Raw genomic sequence first — 22,646 nt, forward strand, 5'->3', positions numbered from 1 at the left:
CTCAACCTTTTGTTCTGAAAAAGTTTCCTTGCTTTCTTAACATTATCAGTGTCTTTGGCCAAAAATGTCTGTATGGAGACTTCTAAATGTTTTTAAATATTAACCATTGAGTTGGGAACAGCTTGCTTACTGAATCTTTAATAAATACATTCAGATTATCCTTAAATCTCTGGGCCTCCTCATCAGCAGAATATGTCTCCATGATGGGCCAAGGAATAGAATCCTTTTTCTCTTCCTTTATTTTCCTTTATTTTTTTTTAATGTTATAGCTACTGACACTTCAAATCCTACCACCAGGAACAAACCTGCCCAATGTGGCCATATGCTGTGAAGCAAGGCTGTCTGGGGGCGCTCACATAGGCATTTCCCACCAAGGAGACAAGGCGGGCCAAAAGGCGTAAGTCCTGCCGCCACGGAGAAGTGCAAAGCCTGAGGCCTAACACCTCGAAAGAAGCCCTGCAAGCAGCTTTGCCAGTGATCCTCTGCACAATGAAGACTGCTCATAGGATGCAGAGGGAGCTACAAACGCAATGAGCAAAAGGATGATCACTTAGAGGAGAGAAATAACGGCCTGAGAATTCACCAGAAACCAAACGAGCACTGTGGACCCAAAACACTTTGAGATGCGGAAAGGCAGCCAGAAAGTGGGTAATAGGATCACAGTATCGCAAATCACATAAAACGGTAAAACAATAATACAGCCTTAATCATCATTAAACCAAATAATCTACATTGTAATAAAAAGGCAATACATGTGAGAAACACTTGACTGCGAGTAGCAAGAAAAGAGGACGTGTTGCTCCCAGTCAAGATATTTATAGGTAAACTTTATGTTAATTGGTTGTTTCGTTCTTTATGACAGCATGCTGTAGTTTATGCTGCGATTTGTAGTTTTTTCTTGGCTGCTGTTAATTAAAGGCAAGAAAAGGATAGCATAATAGGAGCGTCCAGTCTTGTAATAAAATCCTTATGATTGGCTACAAACATAGTGATTGTGGCTTGCAATGAGCAGCAGGTCTCCATCCCTCTATTTTCATTTCCAAATGAGAAACTTTTTATAAAGTAGCTTGTGTTTCTTAAAGAAACTGGGATTGCATTTAAGGATAAGCATCCCGTTTGGGAATACATCAGAAACAGCAACTGATATTCCAAAGGTTGTTGACAGGATTCACAAATGTGAAAGTGACCCCAGGAGACACCGCCCCCTTTGAGAATCAGTTACTACCTTCTTAGCAGTGTCAATAACTGATAAATGGTTTACAACTGAAATGGCGTTACAAACTGTATATATATATATCATTGTGAGTTGCATTCAGGAGATGATGCCCCTTTCATGCCTCCTTCTATTTGTGTTTGAAAGGGAGCACAACCCCCATTTTGTGTGTGGGAAAAGCTTTTCGTCCTCGCAAAATGATTTAGTACATTGTGGTCTCAAGCCCTGTGAGTTTCTGAATCGCAGCATTTTCAAATGCAAAATGGCTTTCTTCATCTGACCGTTAGTGTCCTTTCCCATCAGTGATATTGTGAATCATTACATATTCTGTTTGCTGTAAAGGGCCTAGCTTTTAAGCCAGTGGAATATTGAAGGGCAATCTAAATTCAAATGTGTTTTTTCTTTCACCATTAAAAGAACAGTATGTTGAGGTTTTTTCTTTTTATCATATATATACTATTTTTGTGTTTAAATGAAATTGATCGTTTAATTGAGTTGTTGACCTACTGACAGAGAAGTTCAAATACGCCTTAGTAGTAGGATTGTAGAAAAGGATAAGCAGGAAAGGCATGATTGCTTGTGGTAGAGATGTTGCCATGGCAAAACACTATGAAATGCTTGGAGACTTTAAACATTTACATAATTAGATATACATTTTAATGACTTGCGATCACGCTTGCTGTTGTAATTCTTTGACCAGTTACTGACACCTCATTATGGAAGCCAAGGGGAATGATTAGCAAGCAGTGTTCTCTAGACATAGGAAGTGAGATTTTAAGGTATTTTTTTTGTTTGAAATGTATTTATGAAAATTGGCCTACACTACCTGGGATCCGTGGGGTAACTAGTCTGTTGCCTGAGATAGCCATGTGATAAGGGAGCACACCTTTCCTGTCAAAATGCTTGACCTAAATCCTAAAAATTGACCCCTTCCTCAGCCTTTGTGATGTCAGTTCCAGTGGAGCTTGAATGTGATGTGGACAGAGGCAAGTGTTGATCAAGTACGAATTCTGGTATGGGACCCTGCCCTCCCTAATGCCTGAGGAGTGTCCATTTCCTCCCAAGGCACGTAAAGTAGGCACCATGTGCCCCAGTTTCTGAGTAGCTCACTTTCTGCGTGTGGCTATGTGCCTCACACAGCAAGGGAAGGGTAGAACATTGGCCTTGAGAAGAAGATAAGTATATTCATGTTGGGACATATTTATTGACATTTCATGCAACGCAATTCTGCAAAGCCACTTGTTACGTTATGTTGCATCAAAGGGTGACAGCAGACTAAGATATGGTGCATATCTGCTGCCACCACACTGTGTGCTGCCTTTTGCCAAAGCAGACACCCTTGTATCATGGTGAAAGGCTGCCTGCGTTACTGGCAGGATTATTTTTGTTCAGGAAGGAGCACCTTCCTGCACATAAACAATGCTATACTATGTTTTAGTCTTTCTACGTGTGCTGCAAACAGCAGCACATGTGGAAAGAGTAAATAGCAAGCAGAAATAAAGATATATATATAAACCACTGATTGATTGATTGATATTTGTGGCGGTGTAATGGCCTTTTGTAAGATTTTTTTTCTCAATCTGGGTAGCATGGAACTTTGTGCCCTAGCTCAGCCATCACCTAGTCAAACCTTCACATTTTTTAGAAGCAGACAAAGGGGGAAGTACATGGGAGAATGACTTGCGTGACTCTCACTGTTTTTTTTTACCCAACATTCCCTGAAAAGCTCAAATTTAGTTGAAAAAACTCTTTTTCCATACATTTTTGTGTGGGAAAGTTGTGGGATCGCCAGGCTGACACAAAGTTCCTACCACCCAGCGTTCCCCCAGGTCTCCCGATAAAAATGGTGCCACACTCATGTGGGAGGCCCAAGTACCCGCGAAAGGCAAGGGCCCAAAACATATTAAGGAGACATCAAAATTGCCTATCACAAAACAAGCTGGTTTTGCAAGGGGGGTCACCTGAGTTTTTGGCCCCGTGCTCGGCGGTCAGCTAGGGAAACCTACCAAGCCCACACATTTCTGAAAACTAGACACCCAGTGGATTCCAGGGAGGTATTGGTAGTGTGGATACCCCAACGTTTTCTTACCCAGAATCCCCTGCAAACCTCAAATGTAGCTGAAAAAATCAAGTTTTCCACACATTTTTGTGTGGGAAAGTTGTGGAATTACCAGGTTGACATAAATTTCCTACCATCCAGCGTTCCCCCAGGTCTCCCGATAAAAATCGTGCCTCACTCGTGTGGGAGGCCCAAGTACCCGCGACAGGCAAGGGCCCAAAACATATTGAGGAGACGTCAAAATTGCCTATCACAAAACAAGGGGGGGGTCACCTTGGTTTTTGGCCCTGTGCTCGTCGGCCAGCTAGGGAAACCTACTAAACACACACATTTTTGAAAACTAGACACCCAGGGGATTCCAGGGAGGTATTGGTTGTGTGGATCCCCAACATTTTCTTACACAGAAATCCCATGCAAACATCAAATTTAGCTGAAAAAATCACTTTTTCCATACATTTTTGTGTGGGAAAGTTGTGGGATCACCGGGCTGACACAAATTTCCTACCACCCAGCGCCCCCCCAGGTCTCCCGATAAAAATGGTGCCTCATTCAGCAGTTAAGGGGTTAAACGCCCTAAACATGCCCCTTCCTAATACTGAGTCGCAAACCTATGTTGTGATTCAGTAATAGGTTATTGAATAAAAAAATAGGGTTTGTACATAGAAAAAGGCTTTTTTGTGGTCGCAAACCTGCACACTGAAAAAAGCTACTTACATCTGTACCTATGTGAGGTCTCTTGATACATCCACTGGGGAATTGAAGTGTCTTTTTTCGTTTTTACTGAGACTGTTTGATTCAGGAAATTGGTCTTGAAACTTGTCAGTATGAGTTAATTCGCTTGTACGTTATTCTAAATTAGTTTTAGCTATCTAATGTGCAGTATTACATGGTAATACGTTTTTTGGGTCGTTCTGACATTTCTTTCTTTCTGCTTTGTATCTGACACTGTGTTTTGGACATTTTCTGTTTGTGATGAACTGCAATATTGTCAAATTGGTCCTTTTTGTATTTAGTTATCCTATTTGTCCGGATGAAGCAGCATTATAAGTCGCAAAACACATGACCTAATTTGCACTTGATATAAACATTCGACTTGCAGCTAAGACAATCCCAATAAATAATATCAAGATATTGAAATGCCACCTCAGTAATAGTTGCTACAAAAAGAACACCTAAAGAAAGTATAAGATACAAATATCATCATTAGCTCCAGCCCTCAAAACTATATGTTTATGTTTTGCATTAGACTTACACCACATCTGTCTTTTGCTAATAAGCTTCTAGCATTAACTTTAAGGGGTATAACTCTACATTAGACTGTTCAGTATCTGAGGATTGTGTGCCTCTCAGCCAACTACCTTAAAGCTTGACAAGGGGAAACCCGTAAGGTAGGAAGGACCCAGGGTACTTACTAATTTGAAAAACAAGAGGTCCTTCAAAAACAATGCAGCATGCAATAAGTATAGACCAGAATCGGCTCTATATCACTTGTACAATGCCCAGCCGGACATTGAAGTTTTAATGATCAATAGAATTAATTTCTGACATACAATAGAATGTAGAGTGGGACACAGTCCTGTGTCCTTACCAACTGAACAAAAAGTACAGACAGTCAAACACAAGAAACATACATCAGGCTGAAGAATGAAGCTTATAGCCAGTACGAAATACAAGGGCAAGCTTTCTTAAAGGTACAATGTCATGCACAATTTTTAACAAATGCGTTTAAAATGCATGTTTGTACATGGGGTCGACGACGTTTCGATCTATTCAACCAATACATAGATCATCATCAGGACTAGAGAGAATAAAAGCCTGAATTTACAATTCCTGTAAGAATGGAAATGGGAGAAAATAAGAGAGAAGGGAGAGGTACATTAAAACCTAACAATAGTGAGAAGAAACAATGGTGCCAGTTACCATGCACGGCATGCCATACATGAGAAACACACCAAACGGCTGGTTGTTGAAGCGAAGGAATTTGTATTTGTGAGAATGACCGGTGAATTAACCCGAATGATCGAGGCATACACGCACGCTCAAACTGTGAGTTGAAAAAGTACGCGTGAGCATGTGCAAGGGACTAACAATGGTCCGTAGTGGAGCGTGTGGTGAACCGCCAGGTAGTATCGTTGTTCGGTGAACTAGTGCATGATCTAGCTAGCGAACAGTCAAGAAGACGTGAGGACTAAGGGTGAGCCGGTAACGTCGTGACTAGGAACGCAAGGAAGGCAGGAAACTAACCCATTCCGAAGACGAATCACTCCTTGAGTAATTGCACACAGTTCCAGGTAAGGAAGTGGTTGCGCGGATCAGCCGACCAGGACAATACCATGGAGGTTCAGCTGAAAACTAAGGACGGGAAAAATTACAACCGGAACAAACCGGGAAGGGAAGGGCGGAATGAGGGAAAGGGGACTCACCAATTATTCGCTGCAGCTTGTGGAGGGAATTAAGGGAACGACCAACTGCCCAGCAAGGCGGCCTGAGAATCCAAAGTCCGCCTGTGGAAAACCATAGCGCGGGAGTTAGGGGTGAAGGGAGCAGGGTCGTGGAGAGAGAACACATACGCGCCGCTAAAGCACTTACCAGCATCAAGGGGAACTGCACGATCACTAGTTGGTAGTGACTGGCTCGGCTGGTTGGTATAAGAAAGCCCCAGGAGTCACGTGACAACCGGACCAAAGTCATGTGACAGGAAGTACCGGCTGTGCTGGGACGTGATTACGTGAGTGAATGGACGGCGGACATGTTGGGTCAGTGTTAGGTGATTAAGGTGAATGGAAAAACAGAACGGGGTTGAGTTAAAACAATACCGTAATTTCTACAATTGTTACAGGCAAGGAACAAGTCACAGAAATTTCTGAAAAATTACAGAAGGGTCTAAATGAGAGAAAGCCAATCCTCATTCCTGTTTAGACCATTGCGAATTGTGTCAAGTTGAATAATAAGTTTTAACTCTTCATTATTCAGGATTTGTGCCAGATCGCCACCTCTTGGTGGCAGCTTGATGATTCGTAGAACAGTCCATTTAATCTCATTGTCCTGGTGATTAGCCTGTTTGAAATGTTCGACCAGTGGTGCGTTGGGGACATTACAGCGAATCCTGCTGCGGTGTTGACCGATCCTTGTTTTAATCTTCTGGGTAGTCTGCCCAATATAGTTTTTCTTGCATGGGCACTGAATCAAATAAATCACATTACATGTGTTGCAATTTGAAAAACCATTAGAATTAATGACAATGTCACCAAACGAAAAGGTTTTGCCTTCTAACGTCAGATCACATAAATTACAGTTGCCACATTTCGCGTGCCCCACCAGTGGCGTGAGACCCCAATATGAATTAAGAGTTGTGGAAGATGTTTTTTTGGGGATTGCAGCGCACACTAGGTGGTCTTTTAAATTGCGGTTTTTGCGGAAGGCAAATAATGGTCTTTCCAGATTGAGGCTGCCCGCATTCAATATGGGCCAGTGTTTCAGGACAGATTTACGCACCTGGTTGGAGATGACAGAGAAGGTGGTGACACATACAATTCTTTTGGTTTCTTTTTTGGGGTTGGGTGTGAGCAGTGCTTCCCTAGGGCAATACCAGGCCCGTTTCTGGGCGTTGCGAACAAGTCGCTTGGGGTAACCTCGAGCTTTAAGCTTTTCAGAAAGGACTGAGGCCTCGGTAAAGTAGTTTTCTTTTGAAAAACAGTTGCGCCGAATGCGCAAAAATTGAGAGTATGGTAAAGAGTCCCTCAAGGCCCTAGGGTGATTACTCTCATATCTAAGCAGTGTGTTCCGTTCGGTGGGCTTCCTGTAGAGTTTGGTGAGGAGCTCACCGTCAGAGTGGTATATGGTCAAATCAAGGAAGGGAATGGATGAGGAGTCGCTGGAGAGTGTGAACTGGAGACCTAAGCAGTTGTTGTTGAGCCAGTGCTGGAAATTGGTCAGTGAGTCAGTACTATTGTGCCAGATTAGAAAAACATCGTCAATATATCGACGCCATACTTTGACGCCAGATATAAAGGGGTTAGTGGGTGACAGAATGGTGGTAGTTTCAAGAAAATCCATGCACAAAATGGCCAAGTTCGGGGCAAAAATAGCGCCCATCGACGTGCCTTTAACCTGCTGGAAAAATATGTCATCAAAGCAGAAGAAATTCCTAGTGAGGCAAATTTCAGTAATTTCAGAATAAATAACGTGGGGACTACATGTGGTCTCGGTCTAGAGTCAAGAGTTTGCTGGATAACTCTTAGGGCAAAGGGCTGTGGAATATTGGTATAAAGTGATTCCACGTCAAGGGTACAGAGGAGGTGCTCAGAATGATCAAATGGAAGGTGTTCGATCAAATTGATCATGTCCATGCTATCTCGAATGTAGCATTGAGTCTGGGGTACGAAGTCTTTTATAAAATAGTTGACATACTGGCCTAGCGGTTCTAAAATAGAGCCGCAACCCGAGACTATAGGGCGGCCAGGGGGAGAGGTAAGGTGTTTGTGTATTTTTGGAAGAGTGTAAATTACCGGTGTTCTGGGTGATTTGGCATTGAGAAATTGGAATTCTTTAGAGCTAAGAAAACCTTCATCTCTTCCTTCAGTGGTAATTTGAAGTATAAGAGCCTGTAATTCACTTGTGGGGTCTCTAGGCAGTCTACAGTAGTGTTCAGTGTTGTGTAGTTGGCGGAATACCTCTGCTTTGTAATCAGTCAGTTCTTGTAAAACAATGCCACCACCCTTATCTGCGGATTTAATGATAAGGGAGTTGTTACTTTTTAAGGATTCAATAGCTTTCTTTTCCTGAAGGGTTATGTTGAATGGAATAAACTTTTTTGTGTCTTTCAAAACGTTGAGGTCTTTGAGTACCATTTTTTCAAAGGTGACGATTTCCACCGGTACCATGTTTGACGTTGGAAAAAAGGTTGAAGGGGGGCGGAATGGTGTAAATGCAGTCGGTTGAGGTGTGGCATTATTAAAAAAATAGGCATACAGACGAAGGCGTCTGAAAAATCTAAGTAGCTCAGCATGAAGGTCAAGATAGTTGGGATGCGTGGTGGGGACAAAAGAGAGCCCTTTACTAAGCAGAGATAATTCAGTGTCGAGTAGGTTGTGTGATGACAGATTAAAAATGGGAATAGTTGCCAATTTTGGGGTGGCGGTCGTAGCGGAGTTTACCATTGGTAAAACTTCTGTCTGGTCTGACGTTCGCCGGGTTGGTTGTACCATCTCTGTGCCCGTTTGACTCGCCCCCGTCTCGATGGTTCTGTCTGGCCTCTGCCTAAAACATTCTGGTTCCGGGAGGAAGTGCTGGGGCCCTCACCTGGGTCAGAGTTATCGGAGGATTCTGCTGAGGTGTCTGAGAAGCCAACAAGGGTATTCCGTTTGTTAAAACGTCCCCAAGGTCTGTTGTTCTGCGGATTTGAGTAGGACCTGTTGGTGTAAAAGTCTTTTTGAAGGTAGGGGTATGTACGTTCAACTGAGTATGCTTTGATATCCTTCTTGACTTTGAGAGACTTCTTGTTTTGTTCAATTCTCTGGAATTCATCAACGGATTTTTGGACAGATTCAATCAATTTCTTGGCCTCAGTAACTGAACTAGAGTCTTTTATCTGTTTCTCAATCTCAGTCAATTCCTCATTGAGTGTCGTTATTGTGTCAGTTGCAATATCGATACCCAAGACTAACCAATGTCTAGAACACGTTGTGCCAATATAACTGAAGTTGTTAATGTATTTAGGGTTATCCGTGAATATACCAGGAATATTTCTCACTTGGAGCCCCACAGGAATGATATCAGCTTTAAGGTATTCAGTTAGCATACGAACCATAAGTTGGAGACGGATCTGCTTTTTCTTACATTTTTCTAGTTGTTCTGACAGGGAAATATTTGGGCTAGCAGTGTTGTCAGTGGCATCAGTAAATAGGGAGGGACCTTCGCAGATCTTCTTTATATATTCATCTGAGTATAGAGGTGCATGGTCTGACATATTAAGTGTAAAGTCAAGGTTAAGTTAGAAAAGGAATTAAAGGAGACAGGGACAGGCCACTCAATTTGAGGGAATTAGGGAGAGCATCCCTTACAATCCAGCGATTGTGCTAACTATATTAAAGCTTGACAAGGGGAAACCCGTAAGGTAGGAAGGACCCAGGGTACTTACTAATTTGAAAAACAAGAGGTCCTTCAAAAACAATGCAGCATGCGATAAATATAGACCAGAATCGGCTCTATATCACTTGTACAATGCCCAGCCGGACATTGAAGTTTTAATGATCAATAGAATTAATTTCTGACATACAATAGAATGTAGAGTGGGACACAGTCCTGTGTCCTTACCAACTGAACAAAAAGTACAGACAGTCAAACACAAGAAACATACATCAGGCTGAAGAATGAAGCTTATAGCCAGTACGAAATACAAGGGCAAGCTTTCTTAAAGGTACAAATTCATGCACAATTTTTAACAAATGCGTTTAAAATGCATGTTTGTACATGGGGTCGACGACGTTTCGATCTATTCAACCAATACATAGATCATCATCAGGACTAGAGAGAATAAAAGCCTGAATTTACAATTCCTGTAAGAATGGAAATGGGAGAAAATAAGAGAGAAGGGAGAGGTACATTAAAACCTAACAATACTGAGAAGAAACAATGGTGCCAGTTACCATGCACGGCATGCCATACGTGAGAAACACACCAGACGGCTGGTTGTTGAAGCGAAGGAATTTGCATTTGTGAGAATGACCGGTGAATTAACCCGAATGATCGAGGCAAACACGCACGCTCAAACTGTGAGTTGAAAAAGTACGCGTGAGCATGTGCAAGGGACTAACAATGGTCCGTAGTGGAGCGTGTGGTGAACCGCCAGGTAGTATCGTTGTTCGGTGAACTAGTGCATGATCTAGCTAGCGAACAGTCAAGAAGACGTGAGGACTAAGGGTGAGCCGGTAACGTCGTGACTAGGAACGCAAGGAAGGCAGGAAACTAACCCATTCCGAAGACGAATCACTCCTTGAGTAATTGCACACAGTTCCAGGTAAGGAAGTGGTTGCGCGGATCAGCCGACCAGGACAATACCATGGAGGTTCAGCTGAAAACTAAGGACGGGAAAAATTACAACCGGAACAAACCGGGAAGGGAAGGGCGGAATGAGGGAAAGGGGACTCACCAATTATTCGCTGCAGCTTGTGGAGGGAATTAAGGGAACGACCAACTGCCCAGCAAGGCGGGCTGAGAATCCAAAGTCCGCCTGTGGAAAACCATAGCGCGGGAGTTAGGGGTGAAGGGAGCAGGGTCGTGGAGAGAGAACACATACGCGCCGCTAAAGCACTTACCAGCATCAAGGGGAACTGCACGATCGCTAGTTGGTAGTGACTGGCTCGGCTGGTTGGTATACGAAAGCCCCAGGAGTCACGTGACAACCGGACCAAAGTCATGTGACAGGAAGTACCGGCTGTGCTGGGACGTGATTACGTGAGTGAATGGACGGCGGACATGTTGGGTCAGTGTTAGGTGATTAAGGTGAATGGAAAAACAGAACGGGGTTGAGTTAAAACAATACGAGGTTGAGTTAAAACAATACCGTAATTTCTACAATTGTTACAGGCAAGGAACAAGTCACAGAAATTTCTGAAAAATTACAGAAGGGTCTAAATGAGAGAAAGCCAATCCTCATTCCTGTTTAGACCATTGCGAATTGTGTCAAGTTGAATAATAAGTTTTAACTCTTCTTTATTCAGGATTTGTGCCAAATCGCCACCTCTTGGTGGCAGCTTGATGATTCGTAGAACAGTCCATTTAATCTCATTGTCCTGGTGATTAGCCTGTTTGAAATGTTCGACCAGTGGTGCGTTGGGGACATTACAGCGAATCCTGCTGCGGTGTTGACCGATCCTTGTTTTAATCTTCTGGGTAGTCTGCCCAATATAGTTTTTCTTGCATGGGCACTGAATCAAATAAATCACATTACATGTGTTGCAATTTGAAAAACCATTAGAATTAATGACAATGTCACCAAACGAAAAGGTTTTGCCTTCTAACGTCAGATCACATAAATTACAGTTGCCACATTTCGCGTGCCCCACCAGTGGCGTGAGACCCCAATATGAATTAAGAGTTGTGGGAGATGTTTTTTTGGGGATTGCAGCACGCACTAGGTGGTCTTTTAAATTGCGTTTTTTGCGGAAGGCAAATAATGGTCTTTCCAGATTGAGGCTGCTCGCATTCAATATGGGCCAGTGTTTCAGGACAGATTTACGCACCTGGTTGGAGATGACAGAGAAGGTGGTGACACATACAATTCTTTTGGTTTCTTTTTTGGGGTTGGGTGTGAGCAGTGCTTCCCTAGGGCAATACCAGGCCCGTTTCTGGGTGTTGCGAACAAGTCGCTTGGGGTAACCTCGAGCTTTAAGCTTTTCAGAAAGGACTGAGGCCTCGGTAAAGTAGTTTTCTTTTGAAAAACAGTTGCGCCGAATGCGCAAAAATTGAGAGTATGGTAAAGAGTCCCTCAAGGCCCTAGGGTGATTACTCTCATATCTAAGCAGTGTGTTCCGTTCGGTGGGCTTCCTGTAGAGTTTGGTGAGGAGCTCACCGTCAGAGTGGTATATGGTCAAATCAAGGAAGGGAATGGATGAGGAGTCGCTGGAGAGTGTGAACTGGAGACCTAAGCAGTTGTTGTTGAGCCAGTGCTGGAAATTGGTCAGTGAGTCAGTACTATTGTGCCAGATTAGAAAAACATCGTCAATATATCGACGCCATACTTTGACGCCAGATATAAAGGGGTTAGTGGGTGACAGAATGGTGGTAGTTTCAAGAAAATCCATGCACAAAATGGCCAAGTTCGGGGCAAAAATAGCGCCCATCGACGTGCCTTTAACCTGCTGGAAAAATATGTCATCAAAGCAGAAGAAATTCCTAGTGAGGCAAATTTCAAGTAATTTCAGAATAAATAACGTGGGGACTACATGTGGTCTCGGTCTAGAGTCAAGAGTTTGCTGGATAACTCTGAGGGCAAAGGGCTGTGGAATATTGGTATAAAGTGATTCCACATCAAGGGTACAGAGGAGGTGCTCAGAAGGATCAAATGGAAGGTGTTCGATCAAATTGATCATGTCCATGCTATCTCGAATGTAGCATTGAGTCTGGGGTACGAAGTCTTTTATAAAATAGTTGACATACTGGCCTTGCGGTTCTAAAATAGAGCCGCAACCCGAGACTATAGGGCGGCCAGGGGGAGAGGTAAGGTGTTTGTGTATTTTTGGAAGAGTGTAAATTACCGGTGTTCTGGGTGATTTGGCATTGAGAAATTGGAATTCTTTAGAGCTAAGAAAACCTTCATCTCTTCCTTCAGTGGTAATTTGAAGTATAAGAGCCTGTAATTCACTTGTGGGGTCTCTAGGCAGTCTACAGTAGTGTTCAGTGTTGTGTAGTTGGCGGAATACCTCTGCTTTGTAATCAGTCAGTTCTTGTAAAACAATGCCACCACCCTTATCTGCGGATTTAATGATAAGGGAGTTGTTACTTTTTAAGGATTCAATAGCTTTCTTTTCCTGAAGGGTTATGTTGAATGGAATAAACTTTTTTGTGTCTTTCAAAACGTTGAGGTCTTTGAGTACCATTTTTTCAAAGGTGACGATTTCCACCGGTACCATGTTTGACGTTGGAAAAAAGGTTGAAGGGGGGCGGAATGGTGTAAATGCAGTCGGTTGAGGTGTGGCATTATTCAAAAAATAGGCATACAGACGAAGGCGTCTGAAAAATCTAAGTAGCTCAGCATGAAGGTCAAGATAGTTGGGATGCGTGGTGGGGACAAAAGAGAGCCCTTTACTAAGCAGAGATAATTCAGTGTCGAGTAGGTTGTGTGATGACAGATTAAAAATGGGAATAGTTGCCAATTTTGGGGTGGCGGTCGTAGCGGAGTTTACCATTGGTAAAACTTCTGCCTGGTCTGACGTTCGCCGGGTTGGTTGTACCATCTCTGTGCCCGTTTGACTCGCCCCCGTCTCGATGGTTCTGTCTGGCCTCTGCCTAAAAAATTCTGGTTCCGGGAGGAAGTGCTGGGGCCCTCACCTGGGTCAGAGTTATCGGAGGATTCTGCTGAGGTGTCTGAGAAGCCAACAAGGGTATTCCGTTTGTTAAAACGTCCCCAAGGTCTGTTGTTCTGCGGATTTGAGTAGGACCTGTTGGTGTAAAAGTCTTTTTGAAGGTAGGGGTATGTACGTTCAACTGAGTATGCTTTGATATCCTTCTTGACTTTGAGAGACTTCTTGTTTTGTTCAATTCTCTGGAATTCATCAACGGATTTTTGGACAGATTCAATCAATTTCTTGGCCTCAGTAACTGAACTAGAGTCTTTTATCTGTTTCTCAATCTCAGTCAATTCCTCATTGAGTGTCGTTATTGTGTCAGTTGCAATATCGATACCCAAGACTAACCAATGTCTAGAACACGTTGTGCCAATATAACTGAAGTTGTTAATGTATTTAGGGTTATCCGTGAATATACCAGGAATATTTCTCACTTGGAGCCCCACAGGAATGATATCGGCTTTAAGGTATTCAGTTAGCATACGAACCATAAGTTGGAGACGGATCTGCTTTTTCTTACATTTTTCTAGTTGTTCTGACAGGGAAATATTTGGGCTAGCAGTGTTGTCAGTGGCATCAGTAAATAGGGAGGGACCTTCGCAGATCTTCTTTATATATTCATCTGAGTATAGAGGTGCATGGTCTGACATATTAAGTGTAAAGTCAAGGTTAAGTTAGAAAAGGAATTAAAGGAGACAGGGACAGGCCACTCAATTTGAGGGAATTAGGGAGAGCATCCCTTACAATCCAGCGATTGTGCTAACTATATTAAAGCTTGACAAGGGGAAACCCGTAAGGTAGGAAGGACCCAGGGTACTTACTAATTTGAAAAACAAGAGGTCCTTCAAAAACAATGCAGCATGCGATAAATATAGACCAGAATTGGCTCTATATCACTTGTACAATGCCCAGCCGGACATTGAAGTTTTAATGATCAATAGAATTAATTTCTGACATACAATAGAATGTAGAGTGGGACACAGTCCTGTGTCCTTACCAACTGAACAAAAAGTACAGACAGTCAAACACAAGAAACATACATCAGGCTGAAGAATGAAGCTTATAGCCAGTACGAAATACAAGGGCAAGCTTTCTTAAAGGTACAATGTCATGCACAATTTTTAACAAATGCGTTTAAAATGCATGTTTGTACATGGGGTCGACGACGTTTCGATCTATTCAACCAATACATAGATCATCATCAGGACTAGAGAGAATAAAAGCCTGAATTTACAATTCCTGTAAGAATGGAAATGGGAGAAAATAAGAGAGAAGGGAGAGGTACATTAAAACCTAACAATACTGAGAAGAAACAATGGTGCCAGTTACCATGCACGGCATGCCATACGTGAGAAACACACCAGACGGCTGGTTGTTGAAGCGAAGGAATTTGCATTTGTGAGAATGACCGGTGAATTAACCCGAATGATCGAGGCAAACACGCACGCTCAAACTGTGAGTTGAAAAAGTACGCGTGAGCATGTGCAAGGGACTAACAATGGTCCGTAGTGGAGCGTGTGGTGAACCGCCAGGTAGTATCGTTGTTCGGTGAACTAGTGCATGATCTAGCTAGCGAACAGTCAAGAAGACGTGAGGACTAAGGGTGAGCCGGTAACGTCGTGACTAGGAACGCAAGGAAGGCGGGAAACTAACCCATTCCGAAGATGAATCACTCCTTGAGTAATTGCACACAGTTCCAGGTAAGGAAGTGGTTGCGCGGATCAGCCGACCAGGACAATACCATGGAGGTTCAGCTGAAAACTAAGGACGGGAAAAATTACAACCGGAACAACCCGGGAAGGGCGGAATGAGGGAAAGGGGACTCACCAATTATTCGCTGCAGATTGTGGAGGGAATTAAGGGAACGACCAACTGCCCAGCAAGGCGGCCTGAGAATCCAAAGTCCGCCTGTGGAAAACCATAGCGCGGGAGTTAGGGGTGAAGGGAGCAGGGTCGTGGAGAGAGAACACATACGCGCCGCTAAAGCACTTACCAGCATCAAGGGGAACTGCACGATCGCTAGTTGGTAGTGACTGGCTCGGCTGGTTGGTATAAGAAAGCCCCAGGAGTCACGTGACAACCGGACCAAAGTCATGTGACAGGAAGTACCGGCTGTGCTGGGACGTGATTACGTGAGTGAATGGACGGCGGACATGTTGGGTCAGTGTTAGGTGATTAAGGTGAATGGAAAAACAGAACGGGTTGAGTTAAAACAATACGAGGTTGAGTTAAAACAATACCGTAATTTCTACAATTGTTAGAGGCAAGGAACAATTCACAGAAATTTCTGAAAAATTACAGAAGGGTCTAAATGAGAGAAAGCCAATCCTCATTCCTGTTTAGACCATTGCGAATTGTGTCAAGTTGAATAATAAGTTTTAACTCTTCTTTATTCAGGATTTGTGCCAGATCGCCACCTCTTGGTGGCAGCTTGATGATTCGTAGAACAGTCCATTTAATCTCATTGTCCTGGTGATTAGCCTGTTTGAAATGTTCGACCAGTGGTGCGTTGGGGACATTACAGCGAATCCTGCTGCGGTGTTGACCGATCCTTGTTTTAATCTTCTGGGTAGTCTGCCCAATATAGTTTTTCTTGCATGGGCACTGAATCAAATAAATCACATTACATGTGTTGCAATTTGAAAAACCATTAGAATTAATGACAATGGGCCAGATGTATCAAAGGGTTTTACCCATTCTGTGTCTATGGGAAAATGTGTTCATACATATGGCCCAATGTCACCAAACGAAAAGGTTTTGCCTTCTAACGTCAGATCACATAAATTACAGTTGCCACATTTCGCGTGCCCCACCAGTGGCGTGAGACCCCAATATGAATTAAGAGTTGTGGTAGATGTTTTTTTGGGGATTGCAGCACGCACTAGGTGGTCTTTTAAATTGCAGTTTTTGCGGAAGGCAAATAATGGTCTTTCCAGATTGAGGCTGCTCGCATTCAATATGGGCCAGTGTTTCAGGACAGATTTACGCACCTGGTTGGAGATGACAGAGAAGGTGGTGACACATACAATTCTTTTGGTTTCTTTTTTGGGGTTGGGTGTGAGCAGTGCTTCCCTAGGGCAATACCAGGCCCGTTTCTGGGCGTTGCGAACAAGTCGCTTGGGGTAACCTCGAGCTTTAAGCTTTTCAGAAAGGACTGAGGCCTCGGTAAAGTAGTTTTCTTTTGAAAAACAGTTGCGCCGAATGCGCAAAAATTGAGAGTATGGTAAAGAGTCCCTCAAGGCCCTAGGGTGATTACTCTCATATCTAAGCAGTGTGTTCCGTTCGGTGGGCTTCCTGTAGAGTTTGGTGAGGAGCTCACCGTCAGAGTGGTATATGGTCAAATCAAGGAAGGGAATGGATGAGGAGTCGCTGGAGAGTGTGAACTGGAGACCTAAGCAGTTGTTGTTGAGCCAGTGCTGGAAATTGGTCAGTGAGTCAGTACTATTGTGCCAGATTAGAAAAACATCGTCAATATATCGACGCCATACTTTGACGCCAGATATAAAGGGGTTAGTGGGTGACAGAATGGTGGTAGTTTCAAGAAAATCCATGCACAAAATGGCCAAGTTCGGGGCAAAAATAGCGCCCATCGACGTGCCTTTAACCTGCTGGAAAAATATGTCATCAAAGCAGAAGAAATTCCTAGTGAGGCAAATTTCAAGTAATTTCAGAATAAATAACGTGGGGACTACATGTGGTCTCGGTCTAGAGTCAAGAGTTTGCTGGATAACTCTGAGGGCAAAGGGCTGTGGAATATTGGTATAAAGTGATTCCACGTCAAGGGTACAGAGGAGGTGCTCAGAAGGATCAAATGGAAGGTGTTCGATCAAATTGATCATGTCCATGCTATCTCGAATGTAGCATTGAGTCTGGGGTACGAAGTCTTTTATAAAATAGTTGACATACTGGCCTAGCGGTTCTAAAATAGAGCCGCAACCCGAGACTATAGGGCGGCCAGGGGGAGAGGTAAGGTGTTTGTGTATTTTTGGAAGAGTGTAAATTACCGGTGTTCTGGGTGATTTGGCATTGAGAAATTGGAATTCTTTAGAGCTAAGAAAACCTTCATCTCTTCCTTCAGTGGTAATTTGAAGTATAAGAGCCTGTAATTCACTTGTGGGGTCTCTAGGCAGTCTACAGTAGTGTTCAGTGTTGTGTAGTTGGCGGAATACCTCTGCTTTGTAATCAGTCAGTTCTTGTAAAACAATGCCACCACCCTTATCTGCGGATTTAATGATAAGGGAGTTGTTACTTTTTAAGGATTCAATAGCTTTCTTTTCCTGAAGGGTTATGTTGAATGGAATAAACTTTTTTGTGTCTTTCAAAACGTTGAGGTCTTTGAGTACCATTTTTTCAAAGGTGACGATTTCCACCGGTACCATGTTTGACATTGGAAAAAAGGTTGAAGGGGGGTGGAATGGTGTAAATGCAGTCGGTTGAGGTGTGGCATTATTCAAAAAATAGGCATACAGACGAAGGCGTCTGAAAAATCTAAGTAGCTCAGCATGAAGGTCAAGATAGTTGGGATGCGTGGTGGGGACAAAAGAGAGCCCTTTACTAAGCAGAGATAATTCAGTGTCGAGTAGGTTGTGTGATGACAGATTAAAAATGGGAATAGTTGCCAATTTTGGGGTGGCGGTCGTAGCGGAGTTTACCATTGGTAAAACTTCTGTCTGGTCTGACGTTCGCCGGGTTGGTTGTACCATCTCTGTGCCCGTTTGACTCGCCCCCGTCTCGATGGTTCTGTAATTCTGGTTCCGGGAGGAAGTGCTGGGGCCCTCACCTGGGTCAGAGTTATAGGAGGATTCTGCTGAGGTGTCTGAGAAGCCAACAAGGGTATTCCGTTTGTTAAAACGTCCCCAAGGTCTGTTGTTCTGCGGATTTGAGTAGGACCTGTTGGTGTAAAAGTCTTTTTGAAGGTAGGGGTATGTACGTTCAACTGAGTATGCTTTGATATCCTTCTTGACTTTGAGAGACTTCTTGTTTTGTTCAATTCTCTGGAATTCATCAACGGATTTTTGGACAGATTCAATCAATTTCTTGGCCTCAGTAACTGAACTAGAGTCTTTTATCTGTTTCTCAATCTCAGTCAATTCCTCATTGAGTGTCGTTATTGTGTTAGTTGCAATATCGATACCCAAGACTAACCAATGTCTAGAACACGTTGTGCCAATATAACTGAAGTTGTTAATGTATTTAGGGTTATCCGTGAATATACCAGGAATATTTCTCACTTGGAGCCCCACAGGAATGATATCGGCTTTAAGGTATTCAGTTAGCATACGAACCATAAGTTGGAGACGGATCTGCTTTTTCTTACATTTTTCTAGTTGTTCTGACAGGGAAATATTTGGGCTAGCAGTGTTGTCAGTGGCATCAGTAAATAGGGAGGGACCTTCGCAGATCTTCTTTATATATTCATCTGAGTATAGAGGTGCATGGTCTGACATATTAAGTGTAAAGTCAAGGTTAAGTTAGAAAAGGAATTAAAGGAGACAGGGACAGGCCACTCAATTTGAGGGAATTAGGGAGAGCATCCCTTACAATCCAGCGATTGTGCTAACTATATTAAAGCTTGACAAGGGGAAACCCGTAAGGTAGGAAGGACCCAGGGTACTTACTAATTTGAAAAACAAGAGGTCCTTCAAAAACAATGCAGCATGCGATAAATATAGACCAGAATCGGCTCTATATCACTTGTACAATGCCCAGCCGGACATTGAAGTTTTAATGATCAATAGAATTAATTTCTGACATACAATAGAATGTAGAGTGGGACACAGTCCTGTGTCCTTACCAACTGAACAAAAAGTACAGACAGTCAAACACAAGAAACATACATCAGGCTGAAGAATGAAGCTTATAGCCAGTACGAAATACAAGGGCAAGCTTTCTTAAAGGTACAATGTCATGCACAATTTTTAACAAATGCGTTTAAAATGCATGTTTGTACATGGGGTCGACGACGTTTCGATCTATTCAACCAATACATAGATCATCATCAGGACTAGAGAGAATAAAAGCCTGAATTTACAATTCCTGTAAGAATGGAAATGGGAGAAAATAAGAGAGAAGGGAGAGGTACATTAAAACCTAACAATACTGAGAAGAAACAATGGTGCCAGTTACCATGCACGGCATGCCATACGTGAGAAACACACCAGACGGCTGGTTGTTGAAGCGAAGGAATTTGCATTTGTGAGAATGACCGGTGAATTAACCCGAATGATCGAGGCAAACACGCACGCTCAAACTGTGAATTGAAAAAGTACGCGTGAGCATGTGCAAGGGACTAACAATGGTCCGTAGTGGAGCGTGTGGTGAACCGCCAGGTAGTATCGTTGTTCGGTGAACTAGTGCATGATCTAGCTAGCGAACAGTCAAGAAGACGTGAGGACTAAGGGTGAGCCGGTAACGTCGTGACTAGGAACGCAAGGAAGGCGGGAAACTAACCCATTCCGAAGACGAATCACTTCTTGAGTAATTGCACACAGTTCCAGGTAAGGAAGTGGTTGCGCGGATCAGCCGACCAGGACAATACCATGGAGGTTCAGCTGAAAACTAAGGACGGGAAAAATTACAACCGGAACAAACCGGGAAGGGAAGGGCGGAATGAGGGAAAGGGGACTCACCAATTATTCGCTGCAGCTTGTGGAGGGAATTAAGGGAACGACCAACTGCCCAGCAAGGCGGCCTGAGAATCCAAAGTCCACCTGTGGAAAACCATAGCGCGGGAGTTAGGGGTGAAGGGAGCAGGGTCGTGGAGAGAGAACACATACGTGCCGCTAAAGCACTTACCAGCATCAAGGGGAACTGCACGATCGCTAGTTGATAGTGACTGGCTCGGCTGGTTGGTATAAGAAAGCCCCAGGAGTCACGTAACAACCGGACCAAAGTCATGTGACAGGAAGTACCGGCTGTGCTGGGACGTGATTACGTGAGTGAATGGACGGCGGACATGTTGGGTCAGTGTTAGGTGATTAAGGTGAATGGAAAAACAGAACGGGGTTGAGTTAAAACAATACGAGGTTGAGTTAAAACAATACCGTAATTTCTACAATTGTTACAGGCAAGGAACAAGTCACAGAAATTTCTGAAAAATTACAGAAGGGTCTAAATGAGAGAAAGCCAATCCTCATTCCTGTTTAGACCATTGCGAATTGTGTCAAGTTGAATAATAAGTTTTAACTCTTCTTTATTCAGGATTTGTGCCAGATCGCCACCTCTTGGTGGCAGCTTGATGATTCGTAGAACAGTCCATTTAATCTCATTGTCCTGGTGATTAGCCTGTTTGAAATGTTCGACCAGTGGTGCGTTGGGGACATTACAGCGAATCCTGCTGCGGTGTTGACCGATCCTTGTTTTAATCTTCTGGGTAGTCTGCCCAATATAGTTTTTCTTGCATGGGCACTGAATCAAATAAATCACATTACATGTGTTGCAATTTGAAAAACCATTAGAATTAATGACAATGTCACCAAACGAAAAGGTTTTGCCTTCTAACGTCAGATCACATAAATTACAGTTGCCACATTTTGCGTGCCCCACCAGTGGCGTGAGACCCCAATATGAATTAAGAGTTGTGGGAGATGTTTTTTTGGGGATTGCAGCACGCACTAGGTGGTCTTTTAAATTGCGGTTTTTGCGGAAGGCAAATAATGGTCTTTCCAGATTGAGGCTGCTCGCATTCAATATGGGCCAGTGTTTCAGGACAGATTTACGCACCTGGTTGGAGATGACAGAGAAGGTGGTGACACATACAATTCTTTTGGTTTCTTTTTTGGGGTTGGGTGTGAGCAGTGCTTCCCTAGGGCAATACCAGGCCCGTTTCTGGGCGTTGCGAACAAGTCGCTTGGGGTAACCTCGAGCTTTAAGCTTTTCAGAAAGGACTGAGGCCTCGGTAAAGTAGTTTTCTTTTGAAAAACAGTTGCGCCGAATGCGCAAAAATTGAGAGTATGGTAAAGAGTCCCTCAAGGCCCTAGGGTGATTACTCTCATATCTAAGCAGTGTGTTCCGTTCGGTGGGCTTCCTGTAGAGTTTGGTGAGGAGCTCACCGTCAGAGTGGTATATGGTCAAATCAAGGAAGGGAATGGATGAGGAGTCGCTGGAGAGTGTGAACTGGAGACCTAAGCAGTTGTTGTTGAGCCAGTGCTGGAAATTGGTCAGTGAGTCAGTACTATTGTGCCAGATTAGAAAAACATCGTCAATATATCGACGCCATACTTTGACGCCAGATATAAAGGGGTTAGTGGGTGACAGAATGGTGGTAGTTTCAAGAAAATCCATGCACAAAATGGCCAAGTTCGGGGCAAAAATAGCGCCCATCGACGTGCCTTTAACCTGCTGGAAAAATATGTCATCAAAGCAGAAGAAATTCCTAGTGAGGCAAATTTCAAGTAATTTCAGAATAAATAACGTGGGGACTACATGTGGTCTCGGTCTAGAGTCAAGAGTTTGCTGGATAACTCTGAGGGCAAAGGGCTGTGGAATATTGGTATAAAGTGATTCCACGTCAAGGGTACAGAGGAGGTGCTCAGAAGGATCAAATGGAAGGTGTTCGATCAAATTGATCATGTCCATGCTATCTCGAATGTAGCATTGAGTCTGGGGTACGAAGTCTTTTATAAAATAGTTGACATACTGGCCTAGCGGTTCTAAAATAGAGCCGCAACCCGAGACTATAGGGCGGCCAGGGGGAGAGGTAAGGTGTTTGTGTATTTTTGGAAGAGTGTAAATTACCGGTGTTCTGGGTGATTTGGCATTGAGAAATTGGAATTCTTTAGAGCTAAGAAAACCTTCATCTCTTCCTTCAGTGGTAATTTGAAGTATAAGAGCCTGTAATTCACTTGTGGGGTCTCTAGGCAGTCTACAGTAGTGTTCAGTGTTGTGTAGTTGGCGGAATACCTCTGCTTTGTAATCAGTCAGTTCTTGTAAAACAATGCCACCACCCTTATCTGCGGATTTAATGATAAGGGAGTTGTTACTTTTTAAGGATTCAATAGCTTTCTTTTCCTGAAGGGTTATGTTGAATGGAATAAACTTTTTTGTGTCTTTCAAAACGTTGAGGTCTTTGAGTACCATTTTTTCAAAGGTGACGATTTCCACCGGTACCATGTTTGACATTGGAAAAAAGGTTGAAGGGGGGTGGAATGGTGTAAATGCAGTCGGTTGAGGTGTGGCATTATTCAAAAAATAGGCATACAGACGAAGGCGTCTGAAAAATCTAAGTAGCTCAGCATGAAGGTCAAGATAGTTGGGATGCGTGGTGGGGACAAAAGAGAGCCCTTTACTAAGCAGAGATAATTCAGTG

Source organism: Triturus cristatus, chromosome 3_1 (genome assembly GCF_964204655.1).
Source record: "Triturus cristatus chromosome 3_1, aTriCri1.1, whole genome shotgun sequence".
NCBI lineage: Eukaryota > Metazoa > Chordata > Amphibia > Caudata > Salamandridae > Triturus > Triturus cristatus.